Source organism: Zootoca vivipara, chromosome Z2, assembly GCF_965207765.1.
Source record: "Zootoca vivipara chromosome Z2, rZooViv2.hap1.1, whole genome shotgun sequence".
Lineage (NCBI taxonomy): Eukaryota > Metazoa > Chordata > Lepidosauria > Squamata > Lacertidae > Zootoca > Zootoca vivipara.
In genome coordinates, this window is record NC_142585.1 from 31,750,405 (window position 1) to 31,768,115 (window position 17,711).

General features: G+C 46.1%; 1 protein-coding gene across 4 annotated transcripts in view; it reads right to left on the reverse strand.

Moving 5' to 3' along the window:
* The window catches only part of NACC2 (NACC family member 2), a 60,414-nt gene that overhangs the window by 37,899 nt on the left and 4,804 nt on the right, over positions 1-17,711 (reverse strand). Inside the window, exon 1 of one of the 4 annotated variants that reach the window (XM_035113186.3) lies at positions 7,799-7,917. The exons of 2 other annotated variants lie outside the window; for them this stretch is intronic. The gene's annotated coding sequence lies outside the window, so the exon portion shown is untranslated. Of the gene's footprint in view, positions 1-6,987; positions 7,157-7,798; positions 7,918-17,711 lie in introns of those variants that run through there. One more of the 4 variants, XM_035113184.3, reaches the window with a different exon arrangement.

Here is a 17,711-nt window from a genome sequence, read left to right on the forward strand (position 1 = left end):
CCCAAATGTGTGTGTCTGTGTTCCCATTTCAGGATAACTGGCTCAGCAGGGAGTTGGTGCAGAATAAAAATTGTGCAGTTAAGATGAGAAGGGGAGTAAGAGAAGATTGTCCAAGATGCTTGAGCAGCTTCAGAAGACAGAAATGCAGGCAGCATTAACATTTTAATTGTTATGCATCTTTTTAATCTTCCTTCACACTAATGATTTTACAGCCTTCAAAAAAAAACAACAACAGGAAAACTGCTGAGAACAAAAGAACTCCTCCAACATTTAACAGAATTTAAGTCCATAATGAGAACTGAAACAAGCCTAGTAATCTATGGTGCAATAAAAACAGAAAACATTTCTGCAAGCATCAGGAAATTCAAATTTAGGGTTGCAACCTTAACTCTGCCCTCTTGCAGAGATGCATTAAAACCGGGCATCAAAGTGCTTCCAGATATGAAGATTCTGTAAAAGGCAACACTTCAGAAGATCAAGTATGCTGTAAGTGGAGGACTATGTCCAAGTGGGGGTGGGGTAGGGCCCAGGATCAATTCCCATTCAACTATGGAGCTCACTGGGTGATTTCAAGGCCAGTCATTGCCTCTCAGGCTGGCCTACCCCTACAAGCTTGCTGGGAAGGAAAATATGGGGAGAAACCCTGCACTCTTTGTAGACATGCAAACATGGCAGGTAGGCAGAGGAATTCACTGATAACAAGGGGTTGAAGCAGCTGCCAGGCAGATGACTCCTCTGTCCGCCTAGGGATATTTGGGAAGGCATCATATTGGGGGCACTGCTGGTGAACAGGTGGGCAGGAGGATAAAAATATCCTCCAATCCCCAGCTTTTCCCCCCTTGCTTTTCTTTCTTTCTTTCTTTCTTTCGTAACCAGGTACAGGGCTACCGTTAAAGCATGTCATGATCCTGGGTGTCAACCAGGCAGACCGTGAAGCAAAACAGTGGCTGAATCTTTGCAAAGCTCACAAAGCAGATTCCCCGCTATGATCCCTGGAAGAGTTTCATGTTATTTTGGTGCGGCAGGTTTTGAGAACACAAAACCAGGCCCAAAGAGCCTTGAGTGATTTCACTGGCTACTGTGAGTCCCAGAAACCACACCACTCTCTCCTATCCCCGCCAACACAAAAGGGTTTGTGTTCTTTTTCAGTCCTTTTCACAGGCACCAAGCAAGAAGTAATCCAGCCTTCTTTCTTAAGAAAGCATAAAGAGGGGATCCCAGTATCTCTGTGCCCAGAGCAAATAGACTATGCCTGTGAGTATGTGCAGAGTGCTAAATGCAGCCACTGCAAAGCTTCCATTCTGCAGGTTGCAGCTCCCATCCCTTGCCCTGAAAAAGTCCATTTAGACTTTCCTTGGAGCAAACTGTCCCTGAAATCCCTGGAGATCTGGCCTCTGCCCCAGTGTTAGAAACTCAGATATATAAACTAGGCGCCAAACAACTCCTTAAACCAGGGTTAAAGGTAAAGGACCCCTGACCATTAGGTCCAGTCGTGACCGACTCTGGGGTTGCGCGCTCATCTCGCATTACTGGCCGAGGGAGCCGGCGTATAGTTTCCAGATCATGTGGCCAGCATGACAAAGCCGTTTCTGGCAAACCAGAGCAGCACATGGAAACGCCGTTTACCTTCCCGCTATAGCAGTTCCTATTTATCTACTTGCATTTTGATGTGCTTTCGAACTGCTAGGTTGGCAGGAGCTGGGACCAAGCAACAGGAGCTCACCCCACCACAGGGATTCGAACCGCTGACCTTCTGATCAGCAAGCCCTAGGCTCAGTGGTTTAACCCACAGAGCCACCTGGGTCCCTTAAACCAGGGTTACAGACACCAAAACAGAATGTCTAGTTGCCATGTTGGGGCCAGACGGCTTGAAACTTGTATTTTCAATACGACTTTTGTTCCTGAAATACATTCTGATTGTGCAGATAAAATATCACTGATAGAATTCTACAGGATTAGTTGTTAATGTGTGAAAACAGGCAAGATTGAAGGATCCCCAGCCATGCACCTCCAGATGGTGGGGATGTAAGCCACCTGGAGCCTGGGCATCTTCACTTGGTCACCTGGCACCTGGTGAATTTTGAACACTGCTCTGCCCTCCTCGATGACTCTCTTCAGGAGGCAGAGGAGGAGGAGGAAGATGAAGAGGAGGAGGAGGAGCCTGCCTCTCTTCTCAATTCATGGGGCTCTTGACAGGTGGGACAGGATGAAATTTTTAGAAGATTTCATTCTGTGACCCAAGAGCAGAGTAAATTAATTATTACCGGTATTATTATTATTAAATAAATAAATAAATAAATAATAGCAAGACTAATAATACTGGAAGAGTATTATTTATGCATTATATTGAAAAGCTTCAAACCCTTTGGATGAAGCAGAAAATATGCATGAATAAATAAAGGCAGGCTGACCTAGAAAAGGCACTGCTCAGATTTCTCCCTCCTTCAGAAATTTCTCTTCCATGGCAGACTTAAATGGCTGAAGCAAATGTGTGCATTGAAAAAGTGGGGGGGGGGGCTTGATAAGGATCTGTGAGCTTCCAGGACTTATGGGTTGAGACCAGGGAGATAAGAAACACAAGAGTAATTGCTTCACTGTTTGGAGATGGACCTTTCAGGCTCCCCCTGAATGCCAAAGGCAGCTGCTCCTAGCCCTGTAGCAACTTGGATCACAGCTGTACTAAGCCTCAGGATCATGTTTTATATGGGCAGCTCTTACTTCCATCCCACTTTGCAGGTAGTGAGCCATGTTCAAGAGGTGAAAGGTCACTTGTTTGTGGCCTTGGCAAGGAAGGCCTGGTCCCAACTTTGGGCCAAATCACAGGTCCAAACAAACATCAGGGAACAACAGTTCCAAGAGTGGAGGCAGTTTCCTCCCTGACAAGCAAGCTGGGTCATGGAACAAAACATTACACATGATTTACCGTATTTACTCAAATGTAGTGCACACTTTTTTTGGCCAAACTATATCTTGAAAATTAGGGTCCACATTAGGTTTGATGGCGCATTTACATTCACCACAAATACTTTTTTGGTTTTAAGGTTTTGAAAATGGAAGTACATTGTGCATTAGATTTGCATAAATACAGTACAGTAATCACTATGAAGAATCTTCCCAAGATATGTATTTTTGTGACTTCCCTTTGAAAAATTAAACAAGAAGAAGAAGAAGAAGAAGAAGAAGAAGAAGAAGAAGAAGAAGAAGAAGAAGAAGAAGAAGAAGAAGAAGATAGCCTTGGCTAATGAATCACAGTACCCAGCAAATGAGCACTGGCAAGTGACACAGTGAAATATGCCTGCAGCAAGGGAGAAACATATTTTGCAAATGATCTCACTGGAAAGAAAAACCTGGGCTGGCCTTGGATTTGCTACAAAAAAATTGGCACAGAGATTATCAAAAGCCTTGTCACTGGGATGTAATGGCAGGTCAGATGGGGAAGGAAAGGACCCTGGGAGGTTTGTGCTCTCTTGTTAGCTGGCTGAACAATCACTCTCCTGATTACTAATCATGTTTTAATTTTCACATTTGAAATTGCTACATTCAAGTCCTGTTAGCCAAGCCCCACTAAAACAGGAGATAAACCGGGCTGTCAAGATCGAACCCCACAGAAAGAAGAGTCAACTCACAACAAGGAAAATGTTAAGCCAGCAATTTGCACAAGACGCTCTTAGCTGGCCTCAGAGTTTAAGAGAGGAATTAGCAAAAATGTACAATTCTCTCTGCAGCCATCTGCTGTTGCATAGAACTTAAACAAGGCAAGGGAGGAAGTAATAACAAGAGGTACAAGCCACTGGTTGGAGGGAAGAGCACAGCTCTTCATTTCCTTCACTGCCTCCCATCGCTGCCTCCTTTTACTCCCCATATTTGGTGGTGTCTGTCAGCACCAAGTGCTGCTTAGGGCTGCCCTTGATGACTGCAGTCACAACAGGAGCAGACCTGAGCCACTAGATCTTGACTGAGTGTAGCACCAGAACGTGAATGATGCTCCTTCTAGCACCTCCACATTTCTACCACTAGATAAGTCGGGTGAATCATACAGTGGTACCTCGGGTTACAAACGCTTCAGGTTACAGACTCTGGTAACCCGGAAGTAGTACATTGGGTAAGAACTTTGCTTCAGGATGAGAAGACAAATCGTGCAGTGGCGGCGCGGCAGCAGCAGGAGGCTCCATTAGCTAAAGTGGTACCTCAGGTTAAGAACAGTTTCAGGTTAAGAGCAGACCTCCAGAACGAATTAAGGATCACGTCTGCTACTGGGCCCCATTAAGGCCTCCAAAATCAACCTGGAGAGGACTGCTATTTAAGGTTAGGGTAGGAGAGTCAGGGCACACAGCAGGGGTTCTGAAGCTACACCCAACCATTGTGGAGGCTGAGCACCTGCTAAAAATGGTGCAGGTCTTTGCTCTTTAACTTCATCTGGATTCTGATGACTGTGGGTTAAGGAACAAATGAGTGAACAAATGCACCAGGGTGGGATCTCTTCCAGTAGCACCACCAGCACCACCCTTGCCCTGTTGCACAAGTATCATTTTCATTACATCTGAAACTGTGAGCAATACCCCAAAGCTACCCCGCCAACCTTTTTTTTAAAAGAAAAAACAATTTTATTGGTTTCTAAACAAATACAAAAACCATTAAATGCTTTTCCAGCAGTACAACTTCATTTTCCCCAGAGACTACACAACAGCTGGAGCCTAACCCTTTAGAAGCAAAGCCCACAGAATGAAGAAGCATATTTGGATGGCAAGCTTGGACACAAATCTAAAGCCAAAAGCCCAGGAAAACATCACATCCAAACAGCCCCCAGTGAAGAAATAACTACCTTCTCTTTCCTTCAGAGCTAGGAGCAAATATTTCTATATGACTATGTTGAAAGTAATAAAAGTGAGAGTTGTCATGCTTAGGAAAACTCTCCTCACTCTACACTTTACAAACATTACTACAATTTGGCACAATTTCTGCTTTAAAAGCCTTTAAAGTGAAATTTGAAGTGTACCTTTATTTGAAGCTTTGCGTAACACTTCATGACCCTAATGGAGACCTAAGTCCATAAAAACTATAAACTTGTGCCAGAAAACTCCACGTTGTTCCTGAAACCAACAATTCAGGGCTCAGGAGTGTCTCCTCTGTACAGGTTGAGGCCAGGTATGTTTGTTAAGGACTTTTGGAAATTGGTAAAATCACCCTATAAACACAAACTGTGAATGCTGCGGAAATCACAAGAGTCAGGGCCCAGAAACTGCATGACAGGAAAATATTTCGCTCAGGCAGCAGAATACTAATTCATAGGAGCAGCTTTGACAGGAAGAGAACAGCCATAAATTCCACTCTGTTTACCAAATTCAACTTCAACTGCTCTTTAATATTTCAGTTAGCAAAAGGTAAGAGCGTGTACCAGCTCATCAATTCCTCATGTCACAAGACCAACCCTGGGCATGCAGCCAGGGCATCAATCCGCACAGCCCTGCAAAATGCCTCCCAAAGAAGAGGAAACACACAAGTCAGTCTCCCAATTAACGGAGCAGCATGTAATGGATCCACGTCATTTTTAAGTGCTTCTGTACTTTGCTGCCGCAGCACAGACACTCACGTACTGGAGTTCAGTGCCCCCCCTCCTCTTCACAGAAGCTGAACCATTTGGAGGAGTCCTGGGGCACCAAATGCATTTTTAACCACAGCATGTTCAGGAACACACCAGCACTGGGAAAGGCACTTATCTGGTTTGGAATCCCAGAACACACACACACATACATCTGCTGTGGTCAGGAATTATGTTCTTGAACTGGGACAATACACAACACTATCAAATTCTAACAGCTCTCCTCCTGCCCTTCCTAAACAAACTTCTACTTATGTGCCTCGCCATCTTCTCAGACGATGCACCACTGCTCCAAAACTAAAATCAGATACTCATTAAAACAAAACAGTCGCAAGAAATTCTGAGAAGTCATTTTCCCATGAGGCATCTACACTGACCATAGGGGAACAGAATCACACCTGCTGGCCAGTCTGGCCCCCCACAGGCAAATTTTGTGGAAGCCACTTCCATCCAAGGGTGTAAAGAGAATTGGAGAGAAAGACTAAGAAATGAAAAAAACAACATATTTCTACTCTAATTGTCAAATTATTTTCAATAAAGAAACCAATCTTTTAAAACTGTGCAACATAGGCAAATTCTTCCAGAACACCAAGGTTACTTTTCTTGAAAAGCACCAGTGTCTGTCTACCAGTTGCCCCATCTCTCTAGTCCACCTCCAACAACACACTAGTTTCTTACACTGAGAATCCTTCTATCTGCACATCTTTGGAACCAAGACAGACCCCTCCGCAAAGTCCTCAAATGTCTTGCAGAAGCAAAGTCCCAAAGGCTCCTGTGCCCTTGAGGGTGCATTTGCCAGGTGTGTCCTGGCAACACCTGTCAAAATCCTCCTCCTTCTCTAAAAGCATTTAAAGTGCAAGGTCCATCAAAATGCTGAGGTAAGAAATATCCAAGCAGCTCACCTCAGTGGAGGAGGGGGAAGTGTGTGTGTGAAAGAGAGAGAGAGAGAGAGAGAGAGAGAGAGAGAGAGAGAGAGAGAGAGAGAGAGAGAGAGCCTTCTTCTTCCCCAAAAGCAAATACACAAGTTCCTCTGGCTCTTTCTAGCCTTTGGAAACTTACACCATCCTGCCCTGCAAAGTGACAGCCAATAAGTCATTTTGCTCGCTGACCATCTCTTGCATCCATTACCCAGCTGCTCTGTTAATTTGATTAACACACTGAGCTAATTGTATTCAAAGCAGAATCTACCAGACATAACCCTCCAAAGAATTCTTACGGGGGGGGGGGGGCAGGTGAAGAGAAGCAGAAGAATACTCTTGAACCAATGAGGACCATTTCTCTCACCCCAGAAAGGGATGCAACAGGTATGGAGGGCTGCTCCTTCTGCCTGCGTCCCCCTTCTTCCAGCAGAGAAGGATTGAGGGATGGTCTTCAAGAGGAACACTTACCAGCTGTGGGCTGTCTGGGGCCGCCTGTCTTTTCAGGGGCCCTGAGACAGGGGGTGCCGCTCCCCGTCCCAAATCTTGACACTGAACTGGCAAGGAGGTGCTCAGCTGGCAGAGCAGGCAGGTGCAGAGGCGTCAGGGAAAGGAGTCCTAAATTGCCCCCCCAATCCCCCTACAAAAAGAGAATGGAATTTGCGGTGCCTCTCTTCAAAGAGCAGGTGTGAAGGGGCGCAAAAGCAGGGGCGAGATAGGAGGCGACTGTCGGGGAAGGGGGAAGCAGGTGCCGCTGCGCTCCAACTCCCAGCAGCCCCCGCGGCCAGGGGAGAGGGGGCGGGAGAAGCAGCACCTGGACAACCAGCAACCAGGTGTCCCCACCCCGCACCCCAGGCTACGCCCTCTCTGTAAAGGGGCAGGAAAGCCCCCAACCTCCAAGGTTTCCCACGCGAGCAGCAGCCTGGCTCCCAGCAGATACAGTCGTCCTGGACCACTTTGCGAAAAGGACAACCCGTGCTCGAGTTTGGGTCCCCCCCCCCTTCCAGATTTCCCTTCATATGGGGGAATGCGAAGAGGAAATCAGCAGTGTCGCTGAGGAGACTCCAAAAGACAGTATTTCTACTATCCTGTTCTGTTCTAGGGGGTGGGGAAGACTCGGGTGACATAAGAGGGAGAAGGGAACGCAGGGCAGTGCAGGGGAGGTTGGCAGCTGACGCCCTCTCCCCACTCGGTGCGCGAGAGCAAGCGGGGTTGAGGGGGGGAGAGACCCCCTTTCCCCCTCCCTCCTGGGGAAAGGTAAGACTGGAGTCGGACGGCTTACCTGTGGGGCCGGCGGCGGGGCCCTCCTCCCCCTCCTCCTCCCTTCTTCCCCGGCGGCAGCTCCTCCCGGCTGGAAGCAGGAAGTGATCGTGGAGGAGGAGGGTGGGAGGCAAGCGCGCGCGGGGGGGGAGCCTAGCCCTCTACCCACTTAGCCCCACAACACTAACGGGGGGTGGGAAGCAGCGCTCTCTCTCTCACACTCACTCACTCACTCACACACACACACCAGTGTTAGTTACTGGGGGTGAGGGGGGGCTCGCGAGGGGAAAGGGAGCCTCCCCGACCCGGTCATAGAAGAGAAATGGGTTTCAAAACTGCCTGAACAGAGAGGGGTGAGGGGGATATCCTGGCTAGAAAGACCTCAAGGAGTTACTAACCTAAGATGAAGAAGAATATTCACCCATAATATGCACTACTCAGAGTAGAGCCACTGAGTGTGATGGATGTGCCTCAACTTAGATGTATTGCTTTCAATGGTAATATTTATTATATTATTATTTATTTATACCCCACCCATCTGGCTGGGTTTCCCCAGCCACTCTGGGCAGCTTCCAACCGAATATTAAAAACAATACAGCATCAAACATTAAAAACTTCCCTAAACAGGGCCGCCTTCAGTTGTCTTTTAAAAGTAAAATAGCTGCTTATTGCCTTGACATCTGATAGGAGGGCATTCCACAGGGCAGGCGCCACTACCAAGAAGGCCCTCTGTCTGGTTCCCTGTAACCTCACTTCTCGCAGTGAGGGAACTGCCAGAAGGCCCTCAGTGCTAGACCTCAGTGTCCAGGCTGGACGATGGGGGTGGAGACACTTTGGGGGGGGGTATAAAATTATAGTTTGCAGAAAACTCCCTCAAGCAGATCCCAGATGAATTAAGAGCCACATTTCCATGCAGGGTACAACTTTTAAAACCAAACTTAACAGTCGCTTTATCTTCATCATCTTAAAACCTTATGACCCTCTAGAAATTAATAATGTGAGTTATTTAATCCACTCTCTCTGCCTAACTTACCTCACAGGGTTATTGTGAGGATAAAATGGAGGGGGGGGGAGTGTATAGGCACCATTGAGCATCTTTATTAATTAATTAAATTATTTATATACTGATGTGTCATGGAAATATATGGATTTACAACAATATAAAACCATACAGTAAAATAATAATAATAATAAAAGCAGAAGAATTTCCTTGTAGAAAAGAAGGTGGTATAGAAAAGCAATAAATAAATAACTACCATCACCACTCCGTCAAAGAGAAGTGCTTACTTGGCATAAAAAAGATAGCAAGATTTGCACCTTGAGGAGGGGGGTGGATCCCATGACCACCACCCATCTTTTGCTTCCAAATCAGAGGAGGAGGAAGCAGCAATTGTAAGCCCCCCCCCAAAAAAAAGTGTTTTGCCCTTTTTCTGCTTCTGGGTAGTCCCCTGCCCCATCCCAGCAGCCTCCAGGGGTGGTCACTTGGGCATAGGGCCAGAAATGAGAAAAGTAGACATGCACACGGTAATTTACTGTATTTTTCTGTGTACAGTGGTACCTCGGGTTACAAACACTTTGGGTTACAGACTCTGCTAACTTGGAAGTAGTACCTCGGGTTAAGAACAGAAATTGTGTGGCGGCAGCAGGAGGCCCCATTAGCTAAAGTGGTACCTCAGGTTAAGAACAGTTTCAGGTTAAGAACGGACCTCCGGAACTAATTAAGTTAATAACCAGAGGTACCACTATATAAGACTAGGTTTTTGTTTTTTTTACAAAAAAAAAACAGGTTTAAAATTGGGACCGTTTTATACACAGGTAGTGCTAAGAGGTGTTTTCTTAATTTGGAGTCCCCAAAAATGGGGCGTCTTATGCACAGAAAAATACGGTACATGGCTTGATACAAATTCAGAAATAATTACGTTACGATCAGATAAATGTTGGTAATGTGGTAATGTTGGTAATAAAGCAGACTATATACACATTTTTTGAATTATTCTCAAATAAAAATACTCCAAAAATCTGTTCAGGCTAATAATATATCTGATATGTTAGGATATCATAAACCCTTAGAACCTAAAATATTTCTGATTGGTTATCTAAAATATGTTATTTCAGAAAGTGATGAAGAAATAGTGTTTAACCTTTTAACTACTGCTAAGAACATAATAGCTAAAAATGGGGAGGGCCACTCCTACTATGTCTGAGTGGACTGAAAAAACTTGGTTCATATGACTGAGCTAATTTATTAAAAAAAAGGGGGGGGATACATGCAAACCAGCCTAACAGGTTCATAGGGAAATAGCCATTTTTTGTAATGTTTTAGAACAGTAAGTTCAAGCATCATGTACATCTTATGCTGCTTTTAGCCTTCCATTACAGGATTTATTTATGCTCCTTATCTTTGGTTTATTTTATTAATTAAATTAAATTAAAAAGAAGATGTAGAATCAAAATGACTGAGATGTAAATAGAAAGGCAATGAACTGTGTGGCCCACTAACTCAGCCTGGTGCTGCTAACGATGGAAGAGCTACAGTTCTAATGACAATGAAATGTGGGGCATGAATCTAGAGCTGGTTTTGCTTCAAGAGCTGTACAAATCAGCCCCTCTGAAAGGTCTTCCTCAGGAAAGGATGCCTCCAAGCACCTCTTCCCTCAATTTCCACAGTGTAGACATTTCTGCATTTCAAGCTACTTGCCATGCCATTAAAAAATAATGTGATGCTTCAAAAATTGCTAAAGGATGAGGAATTTCATTAACACCCAGCATTTAGAGAAACAGCGTGGAGTCACAATAATATACTGCAAAAATTATATTTTTAAAAGATTTTGTATTTACATGTAGAGAGAGCATGCCCTAGATTCACATTGACATGGTACTTAAATGTATGGCACTTTCCATGTGCAGGGGGGCCATTTTAATTATAAACACAGCAACATTTGGGTCCTGGTGGATCCAGGCCAGATCTCCAGATGCAGTTGGATTCCTATTTGGTCCTCCAATGATAAGATTGTTTGCTGCCTTGTCCTGGAGCTTCTTCAGATTCTTAAGTTCTTTATATGTACTTAAAGGTAAAGGGACCCCTGACCATTAGGTCCAGTCGTGACCGACTCTGGGGTTGCGCGCTCATCTCGCATTATTGGCCGAGGGAGCCGGCGTATAGCTTCCAGGTCATGTGGCCAGCATGACAAAGCCGCTTCTGGCAAACCAGAGCAGCACATGGAAACGCCGTTTACCTTCCCACTGTAGCGGTTCCTATTTATCTACTTGCATTTTTACGTGCTTTCGAACTGCTAGGTTGGCAGGAGCTGGGACCAAGCAACGGGAGCTCACCCCGTCACAGGGATACGAACCGCAGACCTTCTGATCAGCAAGCCCTAGGCTCAGTGGTTTAACCCACAGCGCCACCTGGCCTCCAATCTGTAATCAAGCACCCTGACACATCCCAAAACATTTGATGCAATGGGTGCCAAAAAATGAAGAAAACAACACTTGAGGTGGACTCCCAGTCAACAGCAGGAGTCATACATGGAGTGCAAATATAGCATTCAAAAAATGGGGAAGGAGAAAAGGCGCCATTACTGGGTGGGGAGGGGCAAAGTAGACAATTAAGAAGTAGGCCTCGGCCATTGAAGCCAACTGGAGCCAAAGACTGCTGTGCTATGCTCTCTTCTCAGTAGAAAGACAGTCCTCTGAGGACAGCTCTCAGCTCTGCATGGTCACAGGAAGATAGAGTCACAGACCATCTACACACACACAGCATATGGCCTTATTACAAGGTTATCATATTACTTTAAAACACCAGAATGTTAACCAGAGCATCAGCCCTCAACTACAAAAAGCGAAGCCAAAAACTCTCTCTCTCCTCCTCCTTGTAGATTTCCCCTATAGCAATCAATATACATTGGACTTTGCAATGCCAATTGGGTTTGTTCTTTTTAACAGAATGTTTGATTGTATCTCAGAGTGACATCATTGCTGGTGCAGGGATTGATTCCTCGCCCCCACCTGAATATTCACACACCATTTCAGCCAGAAGCAGCATTAATATTCCAAGGAGGAAGGGATGAAATGTACACTCTAGTTTAATGAATGACTGTAAATATATATCTGATTGATGGCATGACAGGAAATATTTCAGAATGCATCCATATTTCAAGTCTGATGCTATTATTACAAACAAAAGGGGGGAAGCAGAGGTAGGCAGGTAGTCTATGTCACAAAAAGAACAAACAAAATTAAGGAAGGAAGAAAAGGAAAAGGCGGAAATCTAATTGAGGGAGGGAGCCAAAGCTTTTGCATTCCTTATTGGCTCAGGTATAGATATTGGTACTAATACTGAAAGAGCAAATCCTTCCCCTCCCCCCACCTCATTAACTTGCACCCAAAGTATGATGCCCAACTTCAACAAGCTACTTTAGGTATCTGGGTTTTCCAGCTCTTGCCCCAAAGTTTGATAATGGTCTTTCATCCTGCTGAAAGAAGTGTGCTTCCAAGAATGGTGTTAGAATGCCCCCCAAGCAAATCTAGTCCACCCCCCCTTGGCATCCCTGATGAATGGCCATGTAACCTCTGCTAAAGAAATTTTCAACAAAAAACAGTCCACCACCTTCCACTTTCACTTTTTTCACTATCAAACAGCTCCTGTCATTAGAAAGAACATCTCAAAATCCTTCAAATAATTGATGCTGTCTGTCTATTATCTGGCCTTGGGGCAAAAGCAGCAGTGGCCCTTCCAGTGTAGCCTTCACCCGAGGTCTGGTACTCAAAGGTAGACTATGCCACAACATGGAGGTTCCCCACCCCAAACCCAAAACTACAACTAATGGCAAAAATCCATGTAGGATAGGTCTACTTCGAGGTGGGTTAGGGCTGATGGGAGTTGTAGTCTAAAATTATCAGAGGGCACTGGGTTGTAGATTAACCCAATACAGTCAAAGTGAAGGGAGCACAGTCTCTCAGCCTAGGCTTTTACTGTCAGGGCATGTCAGTCTTCCCTAGTAAGCATACCACCTAACCCCACCTAGCTGTTTAAAGCCATATCTCCCTGGCTAGAGGGAGAGGGAGGGCCTGGGGGCATCCTGGCTTATGCTAAATCACCCCCACTGCCCAGGAGAGGGCAGGCAAAATGTTTGGCTGGGCATAATCCACAGGTCCTGAGGCCAAACAACAGCAATAAGGGAGCCAGGAACGAAGAGGCACTCTAAACTGGGCAAAGAGCAGCCCCAGCCACCCAGCACAGAGCCTGGCACTGCTCCAGGAGAGCTGAACAACGGCCGCCTCCACCGCCAACAGAGTCTGCTCCTACTGCTGCTACTGCTGCATCTCCAGCCTCACTGCAGCAAACGCTGTACAAACATTCTGAGCTGGTGCCAGCCCCCTCCTTGCCCCCACAGATCATGTGCTGCCAGCAGAACAGGAGAGCCTCAAGGTCATCAAAACATCAACACCAAACTGGAAAAGGGCCCAGAGTGCAGCACCAGAAAACTTAGAAGCCGCCTTGGAAGGCGGGATATAAATAGATGCAATGAATAAAGCAAATCATCTTTTTGCCTGCTGGCCTCTGGAATAAAGCCCAGAAGAGTCACCTCGCACAGACCTATCAACTCTGTGCAATGAAAAATTATCATAATTTATTATTTATATGCCACCTCTTACGCGCTGCATTGTGGAACATCTTTAGTAAAAGGTTAATAATAATAATAATAATAATAATAATAATAATAATAATAATAATTTATTTCTTCCCCGCCTATCTGGCTGGGTTTCCCCAGCCACTCTGGGCAGCTTCCAACAGAAGGTTAAAAATACATTAAAACATCAGTCGTTAAAAACTTCCCTAAACAGGGCTGCCTTCAGATGTCTTCTAAATGTCATATAGTTGTTTATTTCTTTGACATCTGATGGGAGGGCATTCCACAGGGCGGGCACCACTACCGAGAAGCCCCTCTGCCTGGTTCCCTATAACTTCGCTTCTTGCAGTGAAGGAACCACCAGAAGGCCCTCAGTGCTGGACCTCAGTGTCCAGGTTGGACGATGGGTGTGGAGACGCTCCTTCAGGTATACTGGACCGAGGCTGTTTAGGGCTTTAAAGATCAGCACCAACACTTTGAATTGTGCTCGGAAAGGAACTGGGAGCCAATGCAGATCTCTCAGACCGGCATTATATGGTCTTGGTGGCCACTCCCAGTCACCAGTCTAGCTGCTGCATTATGGATTAATTGCAGTTTCCGAGTCACCTTCAAGGGTAGCCCCACATAGAGCAGTAGTCCAAGCGGGAGATAACTAGACCATGCACTGGTGAGGCAGTCTGTGAGCAGGTAGAGTGTCACCCTGCGTACCAGATGGAGCTGGTAGACCGCTGCCCTGGACACAGAATTGACCTGTGCCTCCATGGACAGCTGTGAGTCCAAAATTACTCCCAGACTGCACATCTGCTCCTTCAGGACCAGGGAGTCCCCCACACCCACCCACACCCTGTCCCCCAAAACAGTACTTCTGTCTTGTCAGAATTCAACCTCAACCCGTTAGCCGCCATCCATTCTCCAGCCGCCTCCAGACACTCACAGAGGACCTTCACTGCCTCCACTGATTCCAATTTGAAAGAGAGGTAGAGCTGGGTATCATCCGCATACTGATGAACACCCAGTCCAAACCCCGATGATCTCTCCCAGCGGCTTCATGTACATGTTAAAAAGCATGGGGGAGAGGACAGAACCCTGAGGCACCCCACAAGTGAGACTCCAGGGGTCTGAACACTCATCCCCCACCACCACTTTCTGGACATGGCCCAGGAGGAAGGAGCGGAACCACTGTGTAACAGTGCCCCCAGCTCTGCTAGACGGTCCAGAAGGATGTTATGGTTGATGGTATCAAAGGCCGCTGAGACATCCAGCAGAACTAGGAAATAGCTTTCACCTTTGTCCCTAGCCCGCCGGAGATCATCAACCAGTGCGACCAAGGCAGTTTCAGTCCCATGATGAGGCCTGAATCCCGACTAGATAGGATCCAAATGGTCTGCATCCTCCAGGCATGCTTGAAGTTGTTCAGCAACCACCCACTCAATCACCTTGCCCAAGAATGGAAGATTTGAGACTGGGCAATAGTTGGCCATATTGGCCGAGTCTAAATATGTTTTTTTAAGAAGCGGTTTAATGACCGCCTCTTTCAGTGGGTCTGCAAAGGCTCCCTCACAGACGGAAGCATTCACCACCCCACAGAGCCCATTGCCCAGCCCTTCCCGTCTTGCTTTTATTAGCCAGGATGGAGTAAACCCTTCACAAATCTGAAGTGGAGTCCCTAAGGTGGCCAGATGGTGCCTTGTATGCCTCCTTTAGGCAACTCCTGCTTGGCATGGGAGGAGGAGGGAGAATACCTCCTTCCCAGATCCAAGTTCAGCAGCCAACCAATGCTGTGAGAGGAACTGACCCCAAAGGGAATTTTCCTTAGCCTATAACAATGTGGGGATCCTGTGGCCACACCCTTCTAAGCAGGATGAGTTTATAGCACAGGTTTTGCTCTCCAGTGCTGAGTTTATCCTTAACGCTTCAAGACTCATTTTGTATATTTGATGTGTTTAATGTTTACTGCCAGCTGCCCAGAGAATGTTTGGGGGTTGGGTAGCCTAAAAATATACTCTAAATATATATATATGTATTTCAGCTGTTGCATCTGTGTAGCTAATCTGGCTACTGCAGAAATTGAGGGAGAACTAGTCACAGGTTGGAAAGAATAAGGCTAAGCCATTAAAAAGGCAAATTCCGAAGGAGGAGGCCTAAATTGAACAAGGGAGAGAAAGTGGGGGTACAGGAGAGATGAGGAACATCTGTAGCCCTGCAGGTGTTACTGGACTCCAACTCCCAGGAGTCTGCTGGGCTGCCAATGGTCAGAGATGATGAGGATAGGAGTTGGAATCCAATGGCTTTGAGAGTCCTGCCCCTTCTCCAGCTCAAAAGGAAACAGGCAGGGAGGAGGGTAGGATAATGTCTCCTAGAGCATAATCCAGATTGCCCTCCTAGCTATTAACAGGGCCTTACTTGTTTAAAGTAAACCAATTGGTTAGGAATTTGTGCAGACACACAAAAACCCAAAACCAAACACTCATCCATGTGGCCCCTTTTATCTGGCCTCTCTCAAGATTTCAGGGAACACATTTCTAGGAAAAGAAAATCAGTGCTCAGTTTCTTTCTGACCCCACCTGGCCTTAATTTGTTTCTTCTTGGACATCACAGCATAGTATGGCATTTGCATAACTTGAATTATGGTGCTGCAGCTACAGCATAGAAAGGGCAAAGCAGCAGGGTGGGGGTGAAGGGCATGGATGTGTCACAGGACGGGGACTGGGGCCAAGGAAAGGCCTCAGGAGATGGCTGGAGTCCAGTCTCTGTGTTAGACACTTTAATGAGCCGCTCCTTATTACAAAGTGTTCTGATTCACAACAACAGAAATAACCTCTTAATAAAAGGGATTCCAGAAAACTGTGCTGGAGGGAAACCAGCATCCAAAGTGCAAAAGTTTACTCTCCTCCCTCAGCCATGACCTCAAGACCCCCAGCAGCTATATTCCCTATAACAGGCATCCCACACCACAGAAAAGTGGTGTTACAATGGTCCTGGGCCTGCAAGATCTACCGATACAAACAACATCCCCCTCCTCCTAAAAAAAAATAAAAATCCTTATTTGTAGCCTGGATTAAAACTGCCACGTAACTATATATCAAAGTAGACCCCAGACACGGAAGAAAACAAAGAGAAATTAATTCAAAGCAATATGATTTGTGGCTATTATTGAACAATAATTTTGCCATAGGTTGTTTTCTGTGCAGAATCTTTTGCTCTGGTGCGAAAGAAAAGAGAGAGAGAGAGAGAGAGAGAGAGAGAGAGAAAGCAAAGTCACAGGGTTAGCACACGAAGAAATGAAAGGAGATCTTTATTCTCCTTCCCACTCACACCCTGTCCAAGAACTACAGAAACTCTTTGACCAAGCAAAAGACAGAAGCAAAACACTTCAGAACAGACAAAAGGAAGGACTTCTTCACATGACACACAGTTAAACTCTGGAACTCGCTCCCACAGTAGGCAGTGACAGCCACCAAGCGCAGGTGCTGAAAGAGATGGAAAAGGCCCAGGATTCCGGGAACTGAAACCCAGTGACAAATCACATCCCAGGAGGTGGAACATCTCTCTCTCACTTTCCCTTTCCAAAATAAAATGGGCTCCATGTTCTTGGCCCACCCAGATGCCCCAGGGAGCTGGCAAACCAGTATTTGGAATCTGCCATCCCTGCCTGGCATCCTGCTGCACATAAATGACTTTCAGTCAGCAACACTGGCAGACCCACCACTAGGAAAAGCCTGCCCATTTGAAACTATGACTGGAAGCAAAGACTAGCCCAAAGTATGACCAAAGTCCAATGCATGGGCAGCAGGAAGTTGAGCTGGAAATGAAACTCCTCACCACCACCCCAAAAAAAACAACAACTCACAAGGCAGAGATTCCTTCCACAACTCTCTCCTCCAAGAGAAGCCCATGTTCCCAGAGGCTCTTCCCCCTTTTTGCTGCTTAAATGGAATACCAAGCAAAATCTCTCTTCCTTCTCCTTCTCCTTCTCCCTCTCCAGAGCTGCAGAAGTTTCTTCTGGTCTTTTCCAGGACTCTGAGTCAGTGGATCACTCTGCAAATGCAAAACTAGTTCCTGCTGCAGAATTGAGGCACACACAGCCCAACACTGGCACACACACACACTTTAGAGTGCTTCCCATACTTTATACCAAGAACCCTGTGAGGTAGCTAAGTACTACACCCGTGTTGTAGAGGGGCCGAGGCTAGCCTAAGGCTGCTTGGCAACCCATGGCAGAGACAAGAGCTGAACCTGGGAGACCCTTGTTGGCATCTCCACCGTTCAGCTACCTTGGCTACACTAGCCCTGTCCATCTCC